Here is a 24,739-nt window from a genome sequence, read left to right on the forward strand (position 1 = left end):
CGACTTCCCATACCCAGGCATCTGAAGTGGTCTTCAACCATTCCTGGGTATACCCTAGAAGCCGGCCCCCCACCCTGGGATCCCCCAGGGGGAGGCCCGCCCCGTCATGCGGCAGGCTTATCGGTCTTGGCTGCTGGCTGACGGGCCGCCCAGGCTCTTTTGGGCTTTGGCTTACTAGGTTTGGAAGTGCGGGCCTGCTTATGGTACGCCTGACCTTTTGCTTTACCTGAAGGACGAAAGGGGCGAAAGGACGTGCCTTTGGCCTTTGACACAGAAGGAGCTGTATTAGGCAGACAGGCAGTTTTGGCAGTAGCCAAGTCAGCCACTATCTTATTTAAGTCCTCCCCAAACAGAATATCCCCCTTGAAAGGGAGTACCTCCAAGGTTTTTCTAGAGTCCAGATCCACAGACCAGGATCTCAACCACAATATCCTGCGAGCCAGGACTGACGTAGTAGAGGCCTTGGCTGCTAGGATACCGGCATCAGAAGCCGCCTCTTTAATATATCGAGAAGCTGTGACAATATATGACAAGCATTGTCTAGCATGGTCAGAGGAGATTTCAGCCTCTAACTCCAAGGCCCATGCTTCAATAGCCTCTGCCGCCCATGTAGCTGCAATAGTGGGCCTCTGTGCAGCACCCGTGAGGGTGTAAATCGCTTTTAGACAACCCTCGACACGTTTATCCGTAGGCTCTTTTAGAGACGTGACGGTAGTGACAGGTAGAGCTGAGGAAACCACCATCCTAGCCACATGTGAGTCTACTGGAGGAGGCGTTTCCCAATTCATAGACAGCTCTGGCGCGAGTGGATAGCAAGCCAGCATCTTCTTTTGAGGCACAAACTTCGTACCCGGGCTTTGCCAGGGTTCCTGACGTATATCCACTAGGTGGTCAGAGTGAAGTAAAACTTGTTTAATCACCTTCTGACGCTTGAACCTATCTGGTTTCTTAGGAGGAACGGATGGCTCGGGATCATCCGTAATCTGCAGAATTAACTTAATAGCCTCTAAAAGGTCAGGAACATCCACATGTGAACTACCCTCCCCATCAGCTGTATCTGAGTCAGAACCTGTGGGGTCAGTGTATGTGCTGTCTTCATCAGACGAGGTGTCAGTGACAGCAGTGGATTGTGAGGAGACGAGCGCTCGCTTAGAGGACCTCTTGGACTTAGGCGAGCGTTGGTCAGACTTTTTAGTAGTCAGGGACTAGTTCAACTTCTTTAATTGAACAGATAAATCGTCCGCCCACGGCGGGTTAGCTGCAGGGACCACATACGGTTGTACCGGCATTGGGGGTCCCATAGGGGGTGTTAGTTTATGAACTAGCGTATGCAGAAGCATGGAAAAAGCGGCCAACGGAGGGTCTGTATGTGCCTCCGTTGCCACAGTCCCACTGGGGAGCAAGGAGCCCCCAGAACCAGAGCCCACAGCTGCTATATTCTCCCCATATGTGCCTGTGGCTTCAGCAACACCAGCAGTGTGTTCCGCCCCAGAACCGTTACCCTCAGAAGCAGACATGATATAACTTGCAGTATGAGGTAACACAGTACAATTATTAGCAGCACTATATCCCTAAACCCAAACCCCTGCGCAGTGTAGTCAGCACCAGCAGAGATAAAGGAGAGATTTGGTGACTAAATCACAGAGAAAAATACGTAATACAGTATATCTTTGTGAAAATCCTATATTAAATAACACCTGATGCACCAAGCCCCCTCAAGTTATAGAATATAGGGATAGCAAGTTGAGTGAAAGACACGAGATGGACACCACTCAGCTATCAATGCACACACAAATAGTCACAGTTTGTTCAATGCAGAGGTTATTACAGACAATAATACTGCACTGGACTAGCTTACACAGCTATATAGTCAATAGATATAACACTACACAGTAAGAAACTGGATGTATATCACAGGGTAATTGTACTATAAACCCCTGACTAAATGCACTCTTTCTTACTAACACTGACTAAAAAAGCAGGTAGAATACTTAAGTGTCATGTAAAGTCACAGCACTGACAACCAGGTGGCTTTACATAGGAGGATTTGCCCAAGCAGTCCCAGGAACAGTGAGCTGAGGAGTAATGGCGCCGCAGACACTGACAGTGAGTGAGGAAAGACAGAGATGCAGCTCCAGGGCGGGAACACTTGCTGGAAATGGCGCCCTGGGGCTGGGAGAGGGGCTTCAGGTCTAAGCCTTATCCCCCTTGCTGGCAAAACCACCGGGTACTGTGGGCGATATTAAAATCGGTTTTAAGAGAAAACCTGACTTGCACCCATGCCCTGGTGATCTATTGGGATCGCCTGTATCCACAGTGTCCACCGCCAGCGTGCGCGGCCCGCCTCCCACTGACCGCACCGGATTGCAATAAAGACCGGGTCCCGCGAGCGGGACCCACTTACCACCTCCCGAAGCGCGGCCACGCGATCCTGGAGAGCCCCAACCGTGTGTGCCTAACGTGAAGAAAACCGGAGCCTCCGCTGTAGGTACCCGGCAACCAGGGCTCGGGAGTGTACAGCGCCGCTGGGGAGAGCTGGAGCTGCAGCAGAGAATGTCAGAAGACATTTACCCCTGCTGCTGCCCTTGAAGTCTTCACTTTTTACCTCATAAAAAGCTTTTCTTAGGGCTGCCTGGAGCAGCCCCTCTGTTAAGTGCCTGCTTACTGCAGCACCAACTGACAAACTGAGCTCCTGTGCTGGGAGGCGGGGTTATAGAGGAGGCGGCGCTGTGCATTCTGGGAACAGTCAAAGCTTTGAGCCTGTTGGTGCCTCGGATCAAGAACCTACTCTACACCCCATTGTCCAGACTTGTGGAGCCCAGTGTACCCCGCAGCAGAAATATAACTATATGTCCGGCTAGCGTGCCGGGATACGTTAGGGTCCATCAGCAGAATGGTCTTCTTTTCATATAGGACTCTTATGGTCTGAAATCTACAAAACCTGGTATTCCCAGGTGGTCACCCACCAAGTACTTGCCAGGCCCAATCACTGTTTCGCTTCCGAGATCGGACGAGATTGGGCATACGCAGTGAGGTATGATTGTAGAGAGGAATGTTTAGACCAGAGTCATTGAGCTACCAAATGGGCTAGAAACCCTCTGATCCAGCTGGCTTGAGACTTAAACTGAAAAAGTAATTTTACACATATAAGTGACCTTCATCGGTTTGATAATAGCCCATATATTCTGGGTCAGATTAATTTCTGGATCATTGGTCACAAGGTTAATCTACATGGAAACACTCTCGAGTGTCTTTGATTTTAAGAGGTATGGGGCACCAGGTGCAACAATATGTAAATATTCAAGAGGATATATTTCCTTAAAACAGCTGGAATTTTATGGTTCTATCATTAGATCATATAGAAGTGGTTATATATAGAAACATAGAATTTGACGGCAGATAAGAACCACTTGGCCCATCTAGTCTGCCACTTTTTTTTAATCCTTTAGGTAATCTCAACCCTTTTTTAACCTTAATTCTTTGTAAGGATATTCATATGCCTATCCCAAGCATGTTTAAATTGCTCTACAGCCTTAGCCTCTACCACCTCTGATGGGAGGCTATTCCACTTATCCACTACCCTTTCTGTGAAGTAATTTTTCCTTAAAATTCCCCTGAACCTGCCTCCCTCCAGTTTCAGTGTATGTCCTTGAGTTCTAATACTTCTCTTCCTTTGAAGAATGTTTCCCTCCTGAACTTTGTTAAAACCTTTGGTATATTTGAAAGTTTCTATCATGTCCCACCTTTCCCTTCTCTCCTCCATACTATACATGTTAAGATCTTTTAGCCTTTCCGGGTAAGTTTTGTGATGTAGGCCATGCACCATTTTAGTTGCCCTTCTTTGTACACTCTCTAATGTATTTATATCCTTCTGGAGATATGGTCTCCAGAATTGGACACAGTATTCCAGATGAGGCCGTACCAATGACCTATACAGTGGCATTATTACTTCTCTTTTTCTGCTACTGATTCTTCTCCCTATGCAACCAAGCATCTGACTTGCCTTTCTCATTGCATTGATTTCCTGCCTTTAAGTCACTTGAAATAGTGACTCCTAAATCCCTTTCGTCCTCAGTAGTTTCCATTATAGTACCCTTGATGCTATAGTTAGCCTTTGGGTTTTTGAGACCCAAGTGCATCATTTAGCATTTTTTAGGATTAAACTATAGTTGCCACGTTCTTGACCATTTTACAAGCCTAGCTAGGTCATCAATCATTTGTTTTACCCCTCCCGGTGTGTCTATCCTGTTGCTTATCTTTGTATCATCTGCAAAAAGGCATACTTTCCCTTCAATACCATTTGCAATGTCACCAACAAAGATATTAAAGAGAACTGGTCCGAGTACAGATCACTGGGGTACTCCACTGGTAACATTTCCCTCCATAGATTGCACTCCATTTACTACAACTGTCTGTTTCCTATCCTGCAACCAGGTTCTTATCCATTTACCTATTTTATAATCCACCCCCACGCTTTCAAGTTTATTTAGCAGTCTGCGATGTGGGACAGTGTCAAATGCCTTACTAAAGTCTAGATATGCTACATCTACAGCTCCCCCTTGATCTATTATTTTTAGCACAGAGTCAAAAAAGTCAATAAGATTTGTTTGGCATAATCACCCACCAGTAAATCCATGCTGTTTTGGATCTTGTAAGTTGTTTGATTTAAGATATTCCACAACTCTTTCTTTTAATAGTTTTTCCATTACTTTCCCTACTACTGATGTAAGGCTTACTGGTCTGTACTTACTTGCTTCTTCCTTGCTTTCACTTTTGTACAGTGGAACTACATTTGCTCTTTTCCAGTCCTCTGGAATGGCACCTGTATTTAGTGACTGGTTAAATAATTCTGCTAATGGTGCCACCAGCACATCTTATAGCTCTTTTAGTATCCTTGGGTGTATCCCATCTGGCCCCATTGATTTATCCACTTTTAGTTTTGAAAGTTCAGTTAGGACCTGCTCCTCTGTAAATGTACTTTCATCTACCTTATTTTTATAAATGTCCTTGCAACTTAACTGTGGTCCCTTCCCTTCTCCTTCTGTAGTAAATACTGAGCAAAAATAATTATTTAGGTGATCTGCTATTGCCTTGTCTCCCTCCACCAAATTCTCACTCGCTGTCTTAAGTCTTATTATTCCTCCATTTGATTTTCTCCTTTCATTTCTATACTTAAAGTTTTGCTCCCTTTCTCTACTGACTGGGCCATTTTCTCCTCAGCTTCTGTCTTTGCACGTCTGATCACTTTCTTAGCATCCATCTGTCTGTCAGGATACACCTCTTTGTCATTATTACTTTGAGTCTGTTTGTATTTCCTAAAAGCCATCTTTTTTGCTTTCACACTAGTTGATACTTCTTTTGTGAACCACACTGGCTTCCTTTTCCTGGTGCTTTTCCTAACCCTTTTGATACAAATGTCTATTGCCCTTAGTATTGCACTTTTCAGTTTTTCCCATCTCTCCTGCACCCCTTCCAAGTTCCTCCAGTCCGCAAATGAATCACTTAAATATCTCCCCATTTTTGCAAAGTCAGCATTTCTAAAATCCAACACCTTTGTTTTTGTATGACAGGAGTTGGATCCTGTCTTCATACTAAACCATACTGCTTGATGATCACTGGATCCATGGTGCTCACCCACATACTGTATATGCCTGATATCCTGTCACCATTTGTAAGAATTAAATCTAATATTGAGTCTTTCCAAGTGGGCTCCCTCACCAATTGCTTGAGATGCGCTCCCTGTAAGGAATTTAGAAATTTGCCACTTGTAGCTGAACTTGCAAAGGACCCCTTCCAATTTACATTAGGTAAATTAAAGTCTCCCATGATTATGACTTCTCCCTTTAAAGCCATTTTAGAGATGTCCAACAATAGGTTCCTGTCCAAATCCTGCCCCTGGCCTGGTGGTCTATAGATCACCCCAATGCGAATAATGTCCTTCTTTTCCCTGGTTTCTGTGGTGACCCAAAGAGCCTCAGTTTGTCTTAAACATTTTGTATTAAAGTAGCATATATGCTTTTTTTCCACATACATTGCTACCCCTCCTTCTATTCTTCCCTTTCTATCCTTCCTAAATAAATTGTATCCTGGTATAGCTATGTCCCAGTCATGATTCTCATATCACCATGACTCTGTAATTGCGACAATATCCAGGTTATCCCTTGTCATTATCGCAATTAGCTCTGGAATTTTGTCCCCTGGGCTCATAGCATTTGCACACATAGCTTTAAGAATTTTGTCTGTGCATCTGATATTAGTAGCCATGTCCAGACAGTACAAAATAAATGACAAGTTTAAAGTTCAAATTACCTGTTTGGTGATGTTGCTCAGTGTTTGGTATTTTTTTTTATTACTAATCAGGAATCACACTCTGTCCAAGTTTACACCATGACTACACCTCACTAAATGTAAAGATATAGTACACCTGACCACAAATGGCCAAATGATCAAAGGAGGTAAACACCAGACAGCATGCAGTAATAAAACTGTTTCACTGAACAACTTCCCCACACATGCAATGCCAATTACAAGCAAATCATTACATCAAAAACATACCGGAGTTTGCATTAGAGAGAAATGTAGTGAGCAGATTGGGGATATCTTTTCTTAGTTTAAAAGACAGATAATATGCATAAGATGAATTACATACTTTTGAGGCATTAAGGTAGTCCTTATGTCATAGTTTTGGTGTGTTATTGTTTCCCTTCTGTTGTTACACTATTTACCAGCTATATATGAATGATAATAATATTGATCACATGAAACACATGTATAAATTAGATCTCAGATAGAATGAGAGAATATTTAAAGTGGCTGGGATACAGGGATTACCCCCCTTCTGCTGTTCATTCGTCTTGCCAAGGTGGTAATGGACAAAGAATGAGAGAGAATGGGTACCCTAACCTTGCCAGAAAGAAGATGAGTGAGGTATGAAGCTTTTGGGGTTGCTAATCCCCTGATGCCGGATAATGGGGGTAATTCCAAGTTGATCGCAGCAAGATTTTTTTTAGCAGTTGGGCAAAACCATGTGCACTGCAGGGGGGGGGGGCAGAATTAACATCTGCAGAGACAGTTAGATTTGGGTGGGTTATATTGTTTCTGTGCAGGGTAAATACTGGCTGCTTAATTTTTACACTGCAATTTAGATTGCAGATTGAACTCACCACACCCAAATCTAACTCTCTCTGCAAATGTTATATCTGCCTCCCCTGCAGTGCACATGGTTTTGCCCAACTGCTAACAAAGTTCCTGCTGCGATCAACTCAGAATTACCCCCTATAGGCAGTGCAAGATAAATTAAAACTGACTGCAAACCTTCATGCGGTACACTCCTGATACGGAAAAAGAAGGATAGCACTGTATATTACAGCCAATCAGCCGTCAATGATCAACAGTATGCAACATGTATCAAAGACAATTTCACAAAGAAAACTGTGGTTTGCAGCAATAGCACATCAACATCTCCTAATCACATAAATACAAACACTGTTGCTGCTTGCAGGGCTGTGAGCTAGGTTTACACATTTGTATTTGATACACTTATTATAACTCAGGAGCTCATGAATACATTGTATTCAGAAAAGTTACTTATGTGGTTTCTGGTCATCTGTAACATTTGTGTTTTAAACATAATTGCAACAATAGCTGTCTGTAAGAGTGCTTAAACACAGATTCTTTCTTCCCACATAAATCATATCCAATTCGTTTATGAAGATAAATAACGAGTTCTATGGTAAGAACTTACCCTTGTTAAAACTCTTTCTGCGAGGTACACTGGGCTCCACAAGGATGGACAATGGGGTGTAGAGTAGGATCTTGATCCGAGACACCAACAGGCTCAAAGCTTTGACTGTTCCCAGAATGCACAGCGCCGCCTCCTCTATAACCCCGCCTCCCAGCACAGGAGCTCAGTTTAGTTAACCAGCCCAATGCAGTAGCAGGAAAAGAGACGACAACGGTTAGTAGCCACATACACCACACTCTCACGACAAGAGAAGTGTCAGCGGCTAATGCCATATCAACCCAAAGAAGCTAAGTGCGTCAGGGTGGGCACCTTGTGGAGCCCAGTGTACCTCGCAGAAAGAGTTTTAACAAGGGTAAGTAATTACCATAAAACTCGTTTTCTGCTGCGGGGTACACTGGGCTCCACAAGTCTGGACAATGGGGATGTCCTAAAGCAGTTCCTTATGGGAGGGGATGCACTGTAGCGGGCACAAGAACCCGGCGTCCAAAGGAAGCATCCTGGGAAGCGGCAGAATCGAAGGCATAAAACCTTATGAACGTGTTCACGGAGGACCACGTAGCCGCCTTGCACAATTGGTCAAGGGTCGCACCACGTTGGCCTGCCCAAGAAGGTCCAACAGACCGAGTAGAATGGGCCGTAATGTGAGCAGGAGCTGACAGACCAGCCTTCACATAAGCATGTGCATCACCATTCTTATCCACCTGGCCAGGGTCTGCTTGTGAGCAGGCCAGCCACGTTTGTCAAATCCAAACAAAACAAAGAGAGAATCAGATTTTTCGAATAGAAGCAGTTCTCTTCACATAGATACGGAGAGCCCGTACCACATCCAAAGACCGCTCTTTGGGAGACAAGTCAGGAGAGACAATCTCTTGATTAAGGTGGAACGAGGAAACCACCTTCGGTAAATAACCGGGACGAGTCCGAAGTACCACCCGGTCACGGTGAAAAATCAGATATGGGGAAATACAGGAAAGGGCACCAAAATCCAACACTCTTCTAGCAGAGGCAATAGCCAGCAAGAACACCACCTTAAGGGAAAGCCACTTAAGATCAGCTGAACCAAGGGGTTCAAACAGAGGCTCCTGCAGCTCCTCCAAAACCACCGACAAGTCCCAAGGAGCCACAGGCGGGACATAGGGAGGTTGGATACGCAACACACCCTGAGTGAAAGTACGAACGTCAGGTAAAGTCGCAATTTTTCTCTGAAACCACACCGATAAGGCAGAAATATGAACCTTGAGGGAGGCCAGACGCAGGCCTAAATCCAGGCCCTGCTGCAGAAAAGCCAAAAGTTTGGTTGTACTAAACTTGGAAGCGTCATAATTGTTAGATGCGCACCAAACAAAGTAGGAATGCCAGACCCTATCGTAAATCCGGGCAGAAGACGGTTTCCGGGCCCGCAACATAGTTTTAATGACCTCTTCAGAAAAACCCTTAGCCCTCAAGACGGAAGCTTCAAGAGCCACGCCGTCAAAGACAGCCGGGCTAGGTCCTAGTAGACACAGGGGCCCTGAACGAGGAGGTCTGGGTGTTGTGGAAGTAGAATTGGACGCTCTGATGATAGGCCCTGCAGGTCTGAGAACCAGTGCCGTCTGGGCCACGCTGGAGCTATGAGAAGCAGAATTCCTTTTTCTTGCTTGAACTTCCGAATTACCCTGGGCAGGAGTGACACTGGAGGGAACACGTATGGCAGCCGAAACCTCCACGGCACCGCCAGTGCATCCACGAATGCTGCTTGAGGATCCCTTATCCGTGCTCCGAAGACCGTAACCTTGTGATTGTGTTGAGACGCCATCAGATCTACCTCTGGAAGACCCCACTTTTCCACTAGGAGTTGAAACACTTCTGGATGGAGGACCCACTCGCCGGCATGCACGTCGTGACGACTGAGAAAGTCCGCTTCCCAATTCAGGACTCCCGGAATGAAGATTGCCGATATGGCCGGTAGATGGCGTTCCGCCCAATGTAGAATCCATGAGACTTCCTTCATTGCCAGACGGCTTCGAGTGCCGCCCTGATGATTTATGTAAGCCACTGTGGTGGCGTTGTCTGACTGCACTTGAACAGGACGGTTCTGAATTAAATGCTGGGCTAGGTTCAATGCATTGAAGACCACCTGCAATTCCAGAATGTTGATCGAGAGGAGAGATTCCTCCTTGGTCCACCGACCCTGAAGGGAGTGTTGCTCCAGCACCGCACCCCAACCTCTTAGACTGGCATCTGTCGTCAACAGGACCCAGTTGGATATCCAGAAGGGACGACCTCTGCACAATTGTCGGTCCAGGAGCCAACAGAGCAGCGACAGACGGATCATTTGAGACCTGATCCGGTGAGGCAGGCCGTCCAACTTGGCTAGAATCAGCTTCTAGGGGGTGAGAATGGAATTGAGCATACTCCACCATGTCGAATGCTGATACCATGAGGCCCAGCACCTGCATCGCCGAATGTATCGACACTTGCGGACGAGAAAGGAAGCAACGAATCCTGTCCTGAAGCTTCAGGACTTTCTCCTGAAACAAGAACAACCTCTGGTTGTGAGTGTCCAATAGCGCTCCCAGATGCACCATGCTCTGAGCAGGGATCAGGGAGGATTTCTTCCAGTTGATGAGCCATCCGTGGGCTTGTAGAAACTGGACCGTCATATCCAGATGACGTAGGAGAAGTTCTGGGGAATTTGCCAGGATTAACAAGTCGTCCAGATACGGCAGTATCCTGACCCCTTGACGGCGGAGTACCACCGTCATCACCGCCATTACTTTGGTGAAGACTCGCGGAGCCGTTGTTAAACCAAAAGGTAACACCCAAAACTGGTAATGGAGGTTGCCAATAGCAAACCTCAGGTACTGCTGATGTGACACTGCTATAGGAATATGCAGGTAAGCATCCTGTATGTCCAGGGAGACCATGTAGTCCCCAGGTTCCAAGGCCAGAACTATAGAGCGAAGGGTTTCCACTTTCCATACGGAACTTGGAAACCTTCACAAACCTGTTCAATGCCTTGAGGTTGAGAATGGGCCGGGAGGACCCATTCGGTTTCGGGACTAGAAACAGCGGAGAATAGTACCCCCGGCCCCTCTGAGCAAGAGGCACCTGTACTATGACTCCTGTATCCAGGAGAGTCTGTACCACCGAATGCAGAGTGTTTGCCTTTGTCTGGTCCGATGGGACGTCTGTCTGGCAAAATCGATGAGGGGGTCTGTTTTTGAAGGCAATGGCATAACCTCGAGTGACGACTTCCCGTACCCAGGCATCTGAAGTGGTGTTCAACCATTCCTGGGTATACCCTAGAAGCCAGCCCCCCACCATGGGATCCCCCAGGGCGAGGCCCGCCCCGTCATGCGGCAGGCTTATCGGCCTTGGACGCTGGCTGACGGGCAGCCCAGGCTCTTTTTGGCTTCGGCTTACCATTTTTGGAAGTGCGGGCTTGCTTGTTGTACGCCTGACCTTTTGCTTTACCTGAAGGACGAAAGGGGCGAAAGGAAGTACCCTTAGCCTTCGACACAGAAGGAGCTGTACTTGGCAGACAGGCAGTTTTTGCAGTAGCCAAGTCAGCCGCTTTCTTATTTAAGTCCTCCCCAAACAGAATATCTCCCTTGAAAGGGAGTACCTCCAGGGTTTTTCTAGAGTCCAGATCCACAGACCAGGATCTCAGCCACAATATCCGGCGAGCCAGGACTGACGTATTAGAGGCCTTGGCTGCTAGGATACCGGCATCAGAAGCCGCCTCTTTAATATAGCGAGAAGCTGTGACAATATATGACAAGCATTGTCTAGCATGGTCAGAGGAGATTTCAGCTTCTAACTCCAAGGCCCATGCTCCAATAGCCTCTGCAACCCACGTTGCTGCAATAGTGGGCCTTTGTGCAGCACCCGTGAGGGTGTAAATCGCTTTAAGACAACCCCCCACACGTTTATCCATAGGCTCTTTTAGAGACGTGATGGTAGTGACAGGCAGAGCTGAGGAAACCACCATCCTAGCCACATTTGAGTCTATTGGAGGAGTTTCCCAATTCTTAGACAGCTCTGGCGCGAGGGGACAGCGAGCCAGCATCTTCTTTTGAGGCACAAACTTCGTACCCGGGTTTTCCCAGGGTTCCTGACGTATATCCACTAGGTGATCAGAGTGAGGTAAAACTTGTTTAACCACCTTCTGATGCTTGAACCTATCAGGTTTCTTAGGAGGGACGGATGGCTCGGGATCATCCGTAATCTGTAGAATTAACTTAATAGCCTTCAAAAGATCAGGAACATCCACATGTGAACTACCCTCCCCATCAGCCGTATCTGAGTCAGAACCTGTCCGGTCAGTGTAAGTGCCGTCTTCATCAGACAAGGTGTCAGTGACAGCAGTGGATTTTGAGGAGACAAGCGCTCGCTTAGAGGACCCCTTGGACTTAGGCGAGCGATGGTCAGACTTTTTAGTAGTCAGGGACTGGTTCAACTTCTTCAATTGAGCAGATAAATCGTCCGCCCACAGCGGGTTAGCTGCAGGGACCACATACGGTTGTACCGGCATTGGGGGTCCTATAGGGGGTGTTAGTTTATGAACTAGCGTATGCAGAAGCGTGGAAAAAGCGGCCCACGGTGGAAAAAGCGGCCCACGTTGGGTCATTATGTGCCTCCGTTGCCACAGTCCCACTGGGGGGCAAGGAGCCCCCAGAACCAGAGCCCACAGCTACTATATTCCCCTCATAGGGATCTGTGGCGTCAGCAACACCGGCAGTGTGTTCAGCCCCAGAACCGTTACCCTCAGAAGCAGACATGATATAACTTGCAGTATCAGGTAACACAGTACAATTGGCAGCAGCACAATACCTCTTACCCAAACCCCTGCGCAGTGTAGTCAGCACTAGCAGAGATAAAGGAGAGATATAGTGACTAAATCACAGAGAAAAATACGAATTAAAGTATATCTTTGTGAAAATCCTATATCAATATCAAACCTGACGCACCAAGCCCCCTCAGGTTATAGAATATAGGGATAGCAGGTTGAGTGAAAGACACGAAATGGACACCACTCAGCTATCTAATGCACACACAGATAGTCACAGTTTGTACAATGCAGAGGTTATTACTAACAATAATACTGCACTGGACTAGCTTATATATATAGCAATATAGTCAATAGATATAACACCACACAGTAAGAACTGGATGTATATCACAGGGTAATTGTACTAGAAAACCCTGACTAAATGCACTCTTTCTTAACTAGCACTGTCTAAAAAGGCAGGTAGAATACTTAAGTGTCATGTAAAGTAGAGATGAGCGGGTTCGGTTTCTCTGAATCCGAACCCGCCAGAACTTCATGTTTTTTTTCACGGGTCCGAGCGACTCGGATCTTCCCGCCTTGCTCGGTTAACCCGAGCGCGCCCGAACGTCATCATGACGCTGTCGGATTCTCGCGAGGCTCGGATTCTATCGCGAGACTCGGATTCTATATAAGGAGCCGCGCGTCGCCGCCATTTTCACACGTGCATTGAGATTGATAGGGAGAGGACGTGGCTGGCGTCCTCTCCGTTTAGAATTAGAATAGATTAGAGAGACACTTGATTTACTAATTTTGGGGAGCATTAGGAGTACTCAGTAGTGTACAGTGCAGAGTTTTGCTGATAGTGACCAGTGACCACCACTTTTATTTATAATCCGTTCTCTGCCTGAAAAAAGCGATACACAGCACACAGTGACTCAGTCACATACCATATCTGTGTGCACTGCTCAGGCTCAGGCCAGTGTGCTGCATCATCTATTATCTATATATAATATTATATATATCTGTCTGACTGCTCAGCTCACACAGCTTATAATTGTGGGGGAGACTGGGGAGCACTACTGCAGTGCCAGTTATAGGTTATAGCAGGAGCCAGGAGTACATAATATATTATATAGTGAGTGACCACCAGACACACAGTGCAGTTTATTTAATATATCCGTTCTCTGCCTGAAAAAAGCGATACACACAGTGACTCAGTCAGTCACATACCATATCTGTGTGCACTGCTCAGGCTCAGGCCAGTGTGCTGCATCATCTATATATATTATATATCTGTCTGACTGCTCAGCTCACACAGCTTATAATTGTGGGGGAGACTGGGGAGCACTACTGCAGTGCCAGTTATAGGTTATAGCAGGAGCCAGGAGTACATAATATTATATTAAAATTAAACAGTGCACACTTTTGCTGCAGGAGTGCCACTGCCAGTGTGACTAGTGACCAGTGACCTGACCACCAGTATATAATATTAGTAGTATACTATCTCTTTATCAACCAGTCTATATTAGCAGCAGACACAGTACAGTGCGGTAGTTCACGGCTGTGGCTACCTCTGTGTCGGCACTCGGCAGCCCGTCCATAATTGTATATACCACCTAACCGTGGTTTTTTTTTCTTTCTTTATACATACATACTAGTTACGAGTATACTATCTCTTTATCAACCAGTCTATATATTAGCAGCAGACACAGTACAGTGCGGTAGTTCACGGCTGTGGCTACCTCTGTGTCGGCACTCGGCAGCCCGTCCATAATTGTATATACCACCTAACCGTGGTTTTTTTTTCTTTCTTTATACATACATACTAGTTACGAGTATACTATCTCTTTATCAACCAGTCTATATATTAGCAGCAGACACAGTACAGTGCGGTAGTTCACGGCTGTGGCTACCTCTGTGTCGGCACTCGGCAGCCCGTCCATAATTGTATATACCACCTAACCGTGGTTTTTTTTTCTTTCTTTATACATACATACTAGTTACGAGTATACTATCTCTTTATCAACCAGTCTATATATTAGCAGCAGACACAGTACAGTGCGGTAGTTCACGGCTGTGGCTACCTCTGTGTCGGCACTCGGCAGCCCGTCCATAATTGTATATACCACCTAACCGTGGTTTTTTTTTCTTTCTTTATACATACATACTAGTTACGAGTATACTATCTCTTTATCAACCAGTCTATATATTAGCAGCAGACACAGTACAGTGCGGTAGTTCACGGCTGTGGCTACCTCTGTGTCGGCACTCGGCAGCCCGTCCATAATTGTATATACCACCTAACCGTGGTTTTTTTTTCTTTCTTTATACATACATACTAGTTACGAGTATACTATCTCTTTATCAACCAGTCTATATATTAGCAGCAGACACAGTACAGTGCGGTAGTTCACGGCTGTGGCTACCTCTGTGTCGGCACTCGGCAGCCCGTCCATAATTGTATATACCACCTAACCGTGGTTTTTTTTTCTTTCTTTATACATACATACTAGTTACGAGTATACTATCTCTTTATCAACCAGTCTATATATTAGCAGCAGACACAGTACAGTGCGGTAGTTCACGGCTGTGGCTACCTCTGTGTCGGCACTCGGCAGCCCGTCCATAATTGTATATACCACCTAACCGTGGTTTTTTTTTCTTTCTTTATACATACATACTAGTTACGAGTATACTATCTCTTTATCAACCAGTCTATATATTAGCAGCAGACACAGTACAGTGCGGTAGTTCACGGCTGTGGCTACCTCTGTGTCGGCACTCGGCAGCCCGTCCATAATTGTATATACCACCTAACCGTGTTTTTTTTTTCTTTCTTTATACATACATACTAGTTACGAGTATACTATCTCTTTATCAACCAGTCTATATATTAGCAGCAGACACAGTACAGTGCGGTAGTTCACGGCTGTGGCTACCTCTGTGTCGGCACTCGGCAGCCCGTCCATAATTGTATATACCACCTAACCGTGGTTTTTTTTTCTTTCTTTATACATACATACTAGTTACGAGTATACTATCTCTTTATCAACCAGTCTATATATTAGCAGCAGACACAGTACAGTGCGGTAGTTCACGGCTGTGGCTACCTCTGTGTCGGCACTCGGCAGCCCGTCCATAATTGTATACTAGTATCCAATCCATCCATCTCCATTGTTTACCTGAGGTGCCTTTTAGTTGTGCCTATTAAAATATGGAGAACAAAAATGTTGAGGTTCCAAAATTAGGGAAAGATCAAGATCCACTTCCACCTCGTGCTGAAGCTGCTGCCACTAGTCATGGCCGAGACGATGAAATGCCAGCAACGTCGTCTGCCAAGGCCGATGCCCAATGGCATAGTACAGAGCATGTCAAAACCAAAACACCAAATATCAGTAAAAAAAGGACTCCAAAACCTAAAATAAAATTGTCGGAGGAGAAGCGTAAACTTGCCAATATGCCATTTACCACACGGAGTGGCAAGGAACGGCTGAGGCCCTGGCCTATGTTCATGGCTAGTGGTTCAGCTTCACATGAGGATGGAAGCACTCAGCCTCTCGCTAGAAAAATGAAAAGACTCAAGCTGGCAAAAGCACCGCAAAGAACTGTGCGTTCTTTGAAATCCCAAATCCACAAGGAGAGTCCAATTGTGTCGGTTGCGATGCCTGACCTTCCCAACACTGGACGTGAAGAGCATGCGCCTTCCACCATTTGCACGCCCCCTGCAAGTGCTGGAAGGAGCACCCGCAGTCCAGTTCCTGATAGTCAGATTGAAGATGTCAGTGTTGAAGTACACCAGGATGAGGAGGATATGGGTGTTGCTGGCGCTGGGGAGGAAATTGACCAGGAGGATTCTGATGGTGAGGTGGTTTGTTTAAGTCAGGCACCCGGGGAGACACCTGTTGTCCGTGGGAGGAATATGGCCGTTGACATGCCAGGTGAAAATACCAAAAAAATCAGCTCTTCGGTGTGGAGGTATTTCACCAGAAATGCGGACAACAGGTGTCAAGCCGTGTGTTCCCTTTGTCAAGCTGTAATAAGTAGGGGTAAGGACGTTAACCACCTCGGAACATCCTCCCTTATACGTCACCTGCAGCGCATTCATAATAAGTCAGTGACAAGTTCAAAAACTTTGGGTGACAGCGGAAGCAGTCCACTGACCAGTAAATCCCTTCCTCTTGTAACCAAGCTCACGCAAACCACCCCACCAACTCCCTCAGTGTCAATTTCCTCCTTCCCCAGGAATGCCAATAGTCCTGCAGGCCATGTCACTGGCAATTCTGACGAGTCCTCTCCTGCCTGGGATTCCTCCGATGCATCCTTGCGTGTAACGCCTACTGCTGCTGGCGCTGCTGTTGTTGCCGCTGGGAGTCGATGGTCATCCCAGAGGGGAAGTCGTAAGCCCACTTGTACTACTTCCAGTAAGCAATTGACTGTTCAACAGTCCTTTGCGAGGAAGATGAAATATCACAGCAGTCATCCTACTGCAAAGCGGATAACTGAGTCCTTGACAACTATGTTGGTGTTAGACGTGCGTCCGGTATCCGCCGTTAGTTCACAGGGAACTAGACAATTTATTGAGGCAGTGTGCCCCCGTTACCAAATACCATCTAGGTTCCACTTCTCTAGGCAGGCGATACCGAGAATGTACACGGACGTCAGAAAAAGACTCACCAGTGTCCTAAAAAATGCAGTTGTACCCAATGTCCACTTAACCACGGACATGTGGACAAGTGGAGCAGGGCAGGGTTAGGACTATATGACTGTGACAGCCCACTGGGTAGATGTATGGACTCCCGCCGCAAGAACAGCAGCGGCGGCACCAGTAGCAGCATCTCGCAAACGCCAACTCTTTCCTAGGCAGGCTACGCTTTGTATCACCGCTTTCCAGAATACGCACACAGCTGAAAACCTCTTACGGCAACTGAGGAAGATCATCGCGGAATGGCTTACCCCAATTGGACTCTCCTGTGGATTTGTGGCATCGGACAACGCCAGCAATATTGTGTGTGCATTAAATATGGGCAAATTCCAGCACGTCCCATGTTTTGCACATACCTTGAATTTGGTGGTGCAGAATTTTTTAAAAAACGACAGGGGCGTGCAAGAGATGCTGTCGGTGGCCAGAAGAATTGCGGGACACTTTCGGCGTACAGGCACCACGTACAGAAAACTGGAGCACCACCAAAAACTACTGAACCTGCCCTGCCATCATCTGAAGCAAGAAGTGGTAACGAGGTGGAATTCAACCCTCTATATGCTTCAGAGGTTGGAGGAGCAGCAAAAGGCCATTCAAGCCTATACAATTGAGCACGATATAGTAGGTGGAATGCACCTGTCTCAAGTGCAGTGGAGAATGATTTCAACGTTGTGCAAGGTTCTGATGCCCTTTGAACTTGCCACACGTGAAGTCAGTTCAGACACTGCCAGCCTGAGTCAGGTCATTCCCCTCATCAGGCTTTTGCAGAAGAAGCTGGAGGCATTGAAGAAGGAGCTAAAAGGGAGCGATTCCGCTAGGCATGTGGGACTTGTGGATGCAGCCCTTAATTCGCTTAACAAGGATTCACGGGTGGTCAATCTGTTGAAATCAGAGCACTACATTTTGGCCACCGTGCTCGATCCTAGATTTAAAGCCTACCTTGGATCTCTCTTTCCGGCAGACACAGGTCTGCTGGGGTTGAAAGACCTGCTGGTGACAAAATTGTCAAGTCAAGCGGAACGCGACCTGTCAACATCTCCTCCTTCACATTCTCCCGCAACTGGGGGTGCGAGGAAAAGGCTCAGAATTCCGAGCCCACCCGCTGGCGGTGATGCAGGGCAGTCTGGAGCGACTGCTGATGCTGACATCTGGTCCGGACTGAAGGACCTGACAACGATTACGGACATGTCGTCTACTGTCACTGCATATGATTCTCTCAACATTGATAGAATGGTGGAGGATTATATGAGTGACCGCATCCAAGTAGGCACGTCACACAGTCCGTACTTATACTGGCAGGAAAAAGAGGCAATTTGGAGGCCCTTGCACAAACTGGCTTTATTCTACCTAAGTTGCCCTCCCACAAGTGTGTACTCCGAAAGAGTGTTTAGTGCCGCCGCTCACCTTGTCAGCAATCGGCGTACGAGGTTACATCCAGAAAATGTGGAGAAGATGATGTTCATTAAAATGAATTATAATCAATTCCTCCGCGGAGACATTGACCAGCAGCAATTGCCTCCACAAAGTACACAGGGAGCTGAGATGGTGGATTCCAGTGGGGACGAATTGATAATCTGTGAGGAGGGGGATGTACACGGTGATATATCGGAGGGTGAAGATGAGGTGGACATCTTGCCTCTGTAGAGCCAGTTTGTGCAAGGAGAGATTAATTGCTTCTTTTTTGGGGGGGGTCCAAACCAACCCGTCATATCAGTCACAGTCGTGTGGCAGACCCTGTCACTGAAATGATGGGTTGGTTAAAGTGTGCATGTCCTGTTTTGTTTATACAACATAAGGGTGGGTGGGAGGGCCCAAGGACAATTCCATCTTGCACCTCTTTTTTCTTTTCTTTTTCTTTGCATCATGTGCTGATTGGGGAGGGTTTTTTTGGAAGGGACATCCTGCGTGACACTGCAGTGCCACTCCTAGATGGGCCCGGTGTTTGTGTCGGCCACTAGGGTCGCTAATCTTACTCACACAGTCAGCTACCTCATTGCGCCTCTTTTTTTCTTTGCGTCATGTGCTGTTTGGGGAGGGTTTTTTGGAAGGGACATCCTGCGTGACACTGCAGTGCCACTCCTAGATGGGCCCGGTGTTTGTGTCGGCCACTAGGGTCGCTAATCTTACTCACACAGCTACCTCATTGCGCCTCTTTTTTTCTTTGCGTCATGTGCTGTTTGGGGAGGGTTTTTTGGAAGGGCCATCCTGCGTGACACTGCAGTGCCACTCCTAGATGGGCCCGGTGTTTGTGTCGGCCACTAGGGTCGCTAATCTTACTCACACAGCTACCTCATTGCGCCTCTTTTTTTCTTTGCGTCATGTGCTGTTTGGGGAGGGTTTTTTGGAAGGGACATCCTGCGTGACACTGCAGTGCCACTCCTAGATGGGCCCGGTGTTTGTGTCGGCCACTAGGGTCGCTAATCTTACTCACACAGCTACCTCATTGCGCCTCTTTTTTTCTTTGCGTCATGTGCTGTTTGGGGAGGGTTTTTTGGAAGGGCCATCCTGCGTGACACTGCAGTGCCACTCCTAGATGGGCCCGGTGTTTGTGTCGGCCACTAGGGTCGCTAATCTTACTCACACAGCTACCTCATTGCGCCTCTTTTTTTCTTTGCGTCATGTGCTGTTTGGGGAGGGTTTTTTGGAAGGGACATCCTGCGTGACACTGCAGTGCCACTCCTAGATGGGCCCGGTGTTTGTGTCGGCCACTAGGGTCGCTTATCTTACTCACACTGCGACCTCGGTGCAAATTTTAGGACTAAAAATAATATTGTGAGGTGTGAGGTATTCAGAATAGACTGAAAATGAGTGTAAATTATGGTTTTTGAGGTTAATAATACTTTGGGATCAAAATGACCCCCAAATTCTATGATTTAAGCTGTTTTTTAGTGTTTTTTGAAAAAAACACCCGAATCCAAAACACACCCGAATCCGACAAAAAAAATTCGGTGAGGTTTTGCCAAAACGCGTTCGAACCCAAAACACGGCCGCGGAACCGAACCCAAAACCAAAACACAAAACCCGAAAAATTTCAGGCGCTCATCTCTAATGTAAAGTCACAGCACTGACAACCAGGTGGCTTTACACAGGAGGATTTGCCCAAGCAGTCCCAGGAACAGTGAAGCTGATGGATAATGGCGCCCAGACACTGACAGGGAGTGAGGGAGAGACAGATATGCAGCTCCAGGGTGGGAACATTTGCGGGAAATGGCGCCCTGGGGCTGGGGGAGGCGCTTCAGGTCTAAGCCTTATCCCCCTGCTGGCAAAACCACCGGGTACTGTGGGCTACTGAAAATGGTTTAGTGAGAAAACCTGACCTGCACCCATGCCCTGGTGATCTAGTGGGATCGCCTGTACTGCCACAGTGTCCACCGCCAGCGCGCGCGGGCCGCCTCCCACTGACCGCGCCGGATCGCGATAAAGACCGGGTCCCGCAAGCGGGACCCACTCACCACCTCCCGAAACGCGGCCACGCGATCCTGGAGAGCCCCAGTCGTGTGTGCCTGATGTGAAGAAAACCGGAGCCTCCTGCTGTAGGTACCCGGCAACCAGGGCTCGGGAGTGTACAGCGCCGCTGGGGAGAGCTGGAGGTGCAGCAGTGAATGTCTTCTGACATTTACCACCGCTGCTGCCCTTGAAGTCTTCACTTTTTTCTTCAAAAAAAGCTCTTCTTAAGGCTGCCTGGAGCAGCCCCTCTGTTATGTGCCTGCTTACTGCAGCACCAACTACAAAACTGAGCTCCTGTGCAGGGAGGCGGGGTTATAGAGGAGGCGGCGCTGTGCATTCTGGGAACAGTCAAAGCTTTGAGCCTGTTGGTGCCTCAGATCAAGATCCTACTCTACACCCCATTGTCCATCCTTGTGGAGCCCAGTGTACCCCGCAGCAGAAAAGAGATCTAATATTCCAGATAGACAGAAAAATGAATTCAAAAGCTTGATAATAATGTACTACCGATTGTATGCCCACTCTGGGCTGTGGCCGGATGTGTTATAGCTACCATACATACAGAGGGACTTGCGTCAAGGAGGACAAGCCGCCGTGAAGTTCCCGAGCGGGATGCCCTTTGCGCCGTGGAGACTCGGGGTGGGTATCGCACAATGGCAGAGACCTCTGCTTACGATGCTCCTGTGTAGACTCCAGGCGATTGATGTCTGCTTCCGGACCCGTTTGTCACGTGTTCTCACCATGTCACACTCTGTTACTATCTGACGTACATTTCACAGGGAGCTTGATCACAGATAGCGTGAATGTTAGCCTGTAGTTCTATCCTTATAAAGGTGTTCCCGGCCAGTCATTGGACATAGTATGTACTTGTCAATTATTAATCCGGTCCCTAATTTTATTATTAATTATTGCTGACATCGCGTACTACATGTAGTAATGCCCTAATTAGTGGCAACATTAAAAATATGTTAGGGCAACCTTGCTTGTGATACAATGATGTTAATAGTTGTCACGGCATGGGAATTTATTAAATGATAGGCGCGCTCAGGCTGTAGTCCCAATTAAGTACAAATAACTGGAAAGTTTAGAAAGTTTGAGGTTTTTGTTCTATAATTTGTTTATTGGTTTTAGACAGGGGTGGTAAATTCTTTCATAATGGAGATTTATAGGGATAATAGGAGTGACAGTATAAATAGACAAGAAAGAGGCAAATAAAGTTACTGAGTTGCCTGTTTGAATTAAAATTGACAGGTTTTAAATATTCTATTAGATAGCTGAAGATCTTGACTAGGGTAGCCAGATGTTTGATATTAACCAGCCTGGATAATTCTCTGGGACTGAAGAATAAATTATGAATATAGGAATAAAATAATAAAAAAATAAAAAATAAAAATTGTGCAGCGCGATGGCGATTAACTTTGATATTTACGTAATGCAAGTCAGTGGATTGGGTGTATTGAAGTGGAGTGCATGGATTGAAATAATAATTTATTATGTGTTGAGAATTATATATGTGGGGAAGTAGTGATGAGGTGATATGGGTGTGATAAAATTGTGAACATAAAATATAGGTGTGTGCTAAAATCGTGAAATAACCAAGAACCGCAAATGTGCTATACACAAAATTGGTGAATGTGTCCTAAGTGATATATGGTGTGTAACTGAGATACGAAAAATGCTTATAGGAATTTTCTAAGTAGATGATGAACGTGGCAGTGTTGTGTAGTATTGTGCTAAGGTGATATTGATAATTGTGCATAATAAAACTACTGATTAGAAATTAGTATTTGTTGCCATTTAAATGTGTGCAATATAAATAGTGAAGTGCATATAGAGGTGGACGTAAGAATTATGAGTGTAGACATTGAATTGTGCAGGGTATATGAAAGTTGAGGTGAAAAATGTGATTATTGACATTAAAGAGTTGAGCGAGTCTGAGCTGCAATAAAGTGCGGCTATTGCCAGGGCCGTCTTTTCGTATGGGCTCAATGGGCTCTTGCCCAAGGGCCCCAAGAGTATAAGGGCCCTAGGCTGATAGCTGAGGGTCCCCTCTTTCCAGGGGTACCAGATTTTTGTAAATCGGCCCTGGGGAACTGGAGATATCCAACGTGAAAGCAGTGGTCCCCATCTGAGCCTGTTAATTGCTCTTCCCAGCCAGATATCTCAGGTTCTGTCTGACTTAGAGTTTTTGTGAGGATATAATCCAAAAGCTGGGACTCTCCCCTTTCAGTGGACACTGACAGCTTGTCTCTACTATGCCCAGAACCAGAGATATCAGCCTTCCAGCAGCTGGTCCCTGCTCCAGCTCCACACGCCTAATATGAAGTTTTATATTTTCATCTGTGAATTGCTCTGGCACCTGAACTCTGATCCCCAAGTCCCCAGTACCTCCTGACCAGGGACGTGCAGTGAGCTAAATAGCTCCGGAGGCACAGGCTAGCACCAGCGCCAGATTTACACACAATATATGAGCCAAAGGGTACATCTGGGCATTATACACAGGTGCAGCAGTATAAACTCCTGGAAATTTGGTGAGTTTTGATCAGAGATGTGCGAAAAAGATAGCCAGGTGAGGCACTGCCTCACCTGCCATAGATTTTTTACTCCAGAGTTTTGGCTATAAAAATTATTAGAATAAGGCAAAGAAGATATTTCAAACAAATTCTTTGTATTTTTCATATCCTTTATACAGTCAAAACTCTGGCACAAACGTTAGTATGACAGGAAAGGCTCTGCCTCACCTGCCTCACCCCACCGCACATCACTGCTCCTGACAGGTGTCCCCAGTACCTCCTGAAAGGTGTCCCCAGTACCTCCTGAAAGGTGGGACTCTTTAGTGTTTTTAGCCCATTCAAAGCTAAGAAATATATTTTCAGGAACTGGAGATATCTGCAGTCAAGTAAGCTGCTCTCCCACCGGAAAATTATGAATATTAAGCCCATTCCACTGTCCACCCTCCCCTACGTATTAAACACCCCCTACCACCCTTCATTCAGCCCAATGCCCCCTTCTACAGTTTAGCCTCATCTGTGCAGTAAAGGAGTAATTAGCAGAAATGACTGCTCCAGGTCCTACATGCTCAGCGGAAGATAAAACACCCCCTACCGCCCGCAGGACATCAAAGCTGCCGCTGAGGGCACCCCCCACCCCTACCACTGGAGGATAGGTAGGGGGCCCAGTGCATTGCTGTGCCCAGGGGCCTACACTGCTGTTAAGACGGCCCTGGCTATTGCTGCTAACTTGCATGGATAAATACAATGCCCACAATTGGATTGACCTGTATAATATTCAGAATATGATATTCCAAAGCATATTATTCTACTATAAATCTGTTTATATCTTTAGAACAATAATCTTATATTGTACCATAAATTTGTTCATGCCTGTTTTGTTCAAATGTAACAATATCCTTATATTTCCCTTTGATATCTTATCACTTTTGATTTATGAATGCAATGTTCCCTAATACCAATGTAATAACTTGTCATGTATGTTTTGGAAATTAATAAAAAAATATATTTATATTTTAGAAAAGAATGGTTTGGGATACTTCACTTTGATATGTATATAGATGACATCTCTATAGAATCTGGGCACCGTTATGCTGAATTCTCCTCCATGTGATTAACATGGCCCAAGCCCAGTAAACTTTGACACAAAATTATGAAATTATCCCCTCTTACACCTGCCCACACTAAGAATTCTAAACCTATCCATCGTCTCTGCCACTTTCTGAAGGTGTTCTTTAGTGTCACCGTTCCTTTGACCCTTCTACCGCTGTTATATATATATATATATATATATATATATATATAAAATAAGATTTACTCACCGTTAAATCTATTTCTCGTAGTCCGTAGTGGATGCTGGGACTCCGTAAGGACCATGGGGATTAGCGGCTCCGCAGGAGACTGGGCACAACTAAGGAAAGCTTTAGGACTACCTGGTGTGCAGTGGCTCTTCCCACTAAGACCCTCCTCCAGACCTCAGTTAGGATACTGTGCCCGGAAGAGCTGACACAATAAGGAAGGATTTTTAATCCCGGGTAAGACTCATACCAGCCACACCAATCACACCGTATAACTCGTGATACTATACC

At 46.3% G+C, this 24,739-nt stretch overlaps 1 protein-coding gene and 1 pseudogene across 5 annotated transcripts in view; both read right to left on the bottom strand.

The window, feature by feature from the left end:
• The window catches only part of FBXO47 (F-box protein 47), an 873,621-nt gene that overhangs the window by 270,742 nt on the left and 578,140 nt on the right, over positions 1–24,739 (bottom strand). The window lies entirely within an intron of this gene.
• LOC134897266 (5S ribosomal RNA) lies at positions 2,930–3,048 on the bottom strand (annotated as a pseudogene).

Source organism: Pseudophryne corroboree, chromosome 3 (assembly GCF_028390025.1).
Source record: "Pseudophryne corroboree isolate aPseCor3 chromosome 3, aPseCor3.hap2, whole genome shotgun sequence".
Lineage (NCBI taxonomy): Eukaryota > Metazoa > Chordata > Amphibia > Anura > Myobatrachidae > Pseudophryne > Pseudophryne corroboree.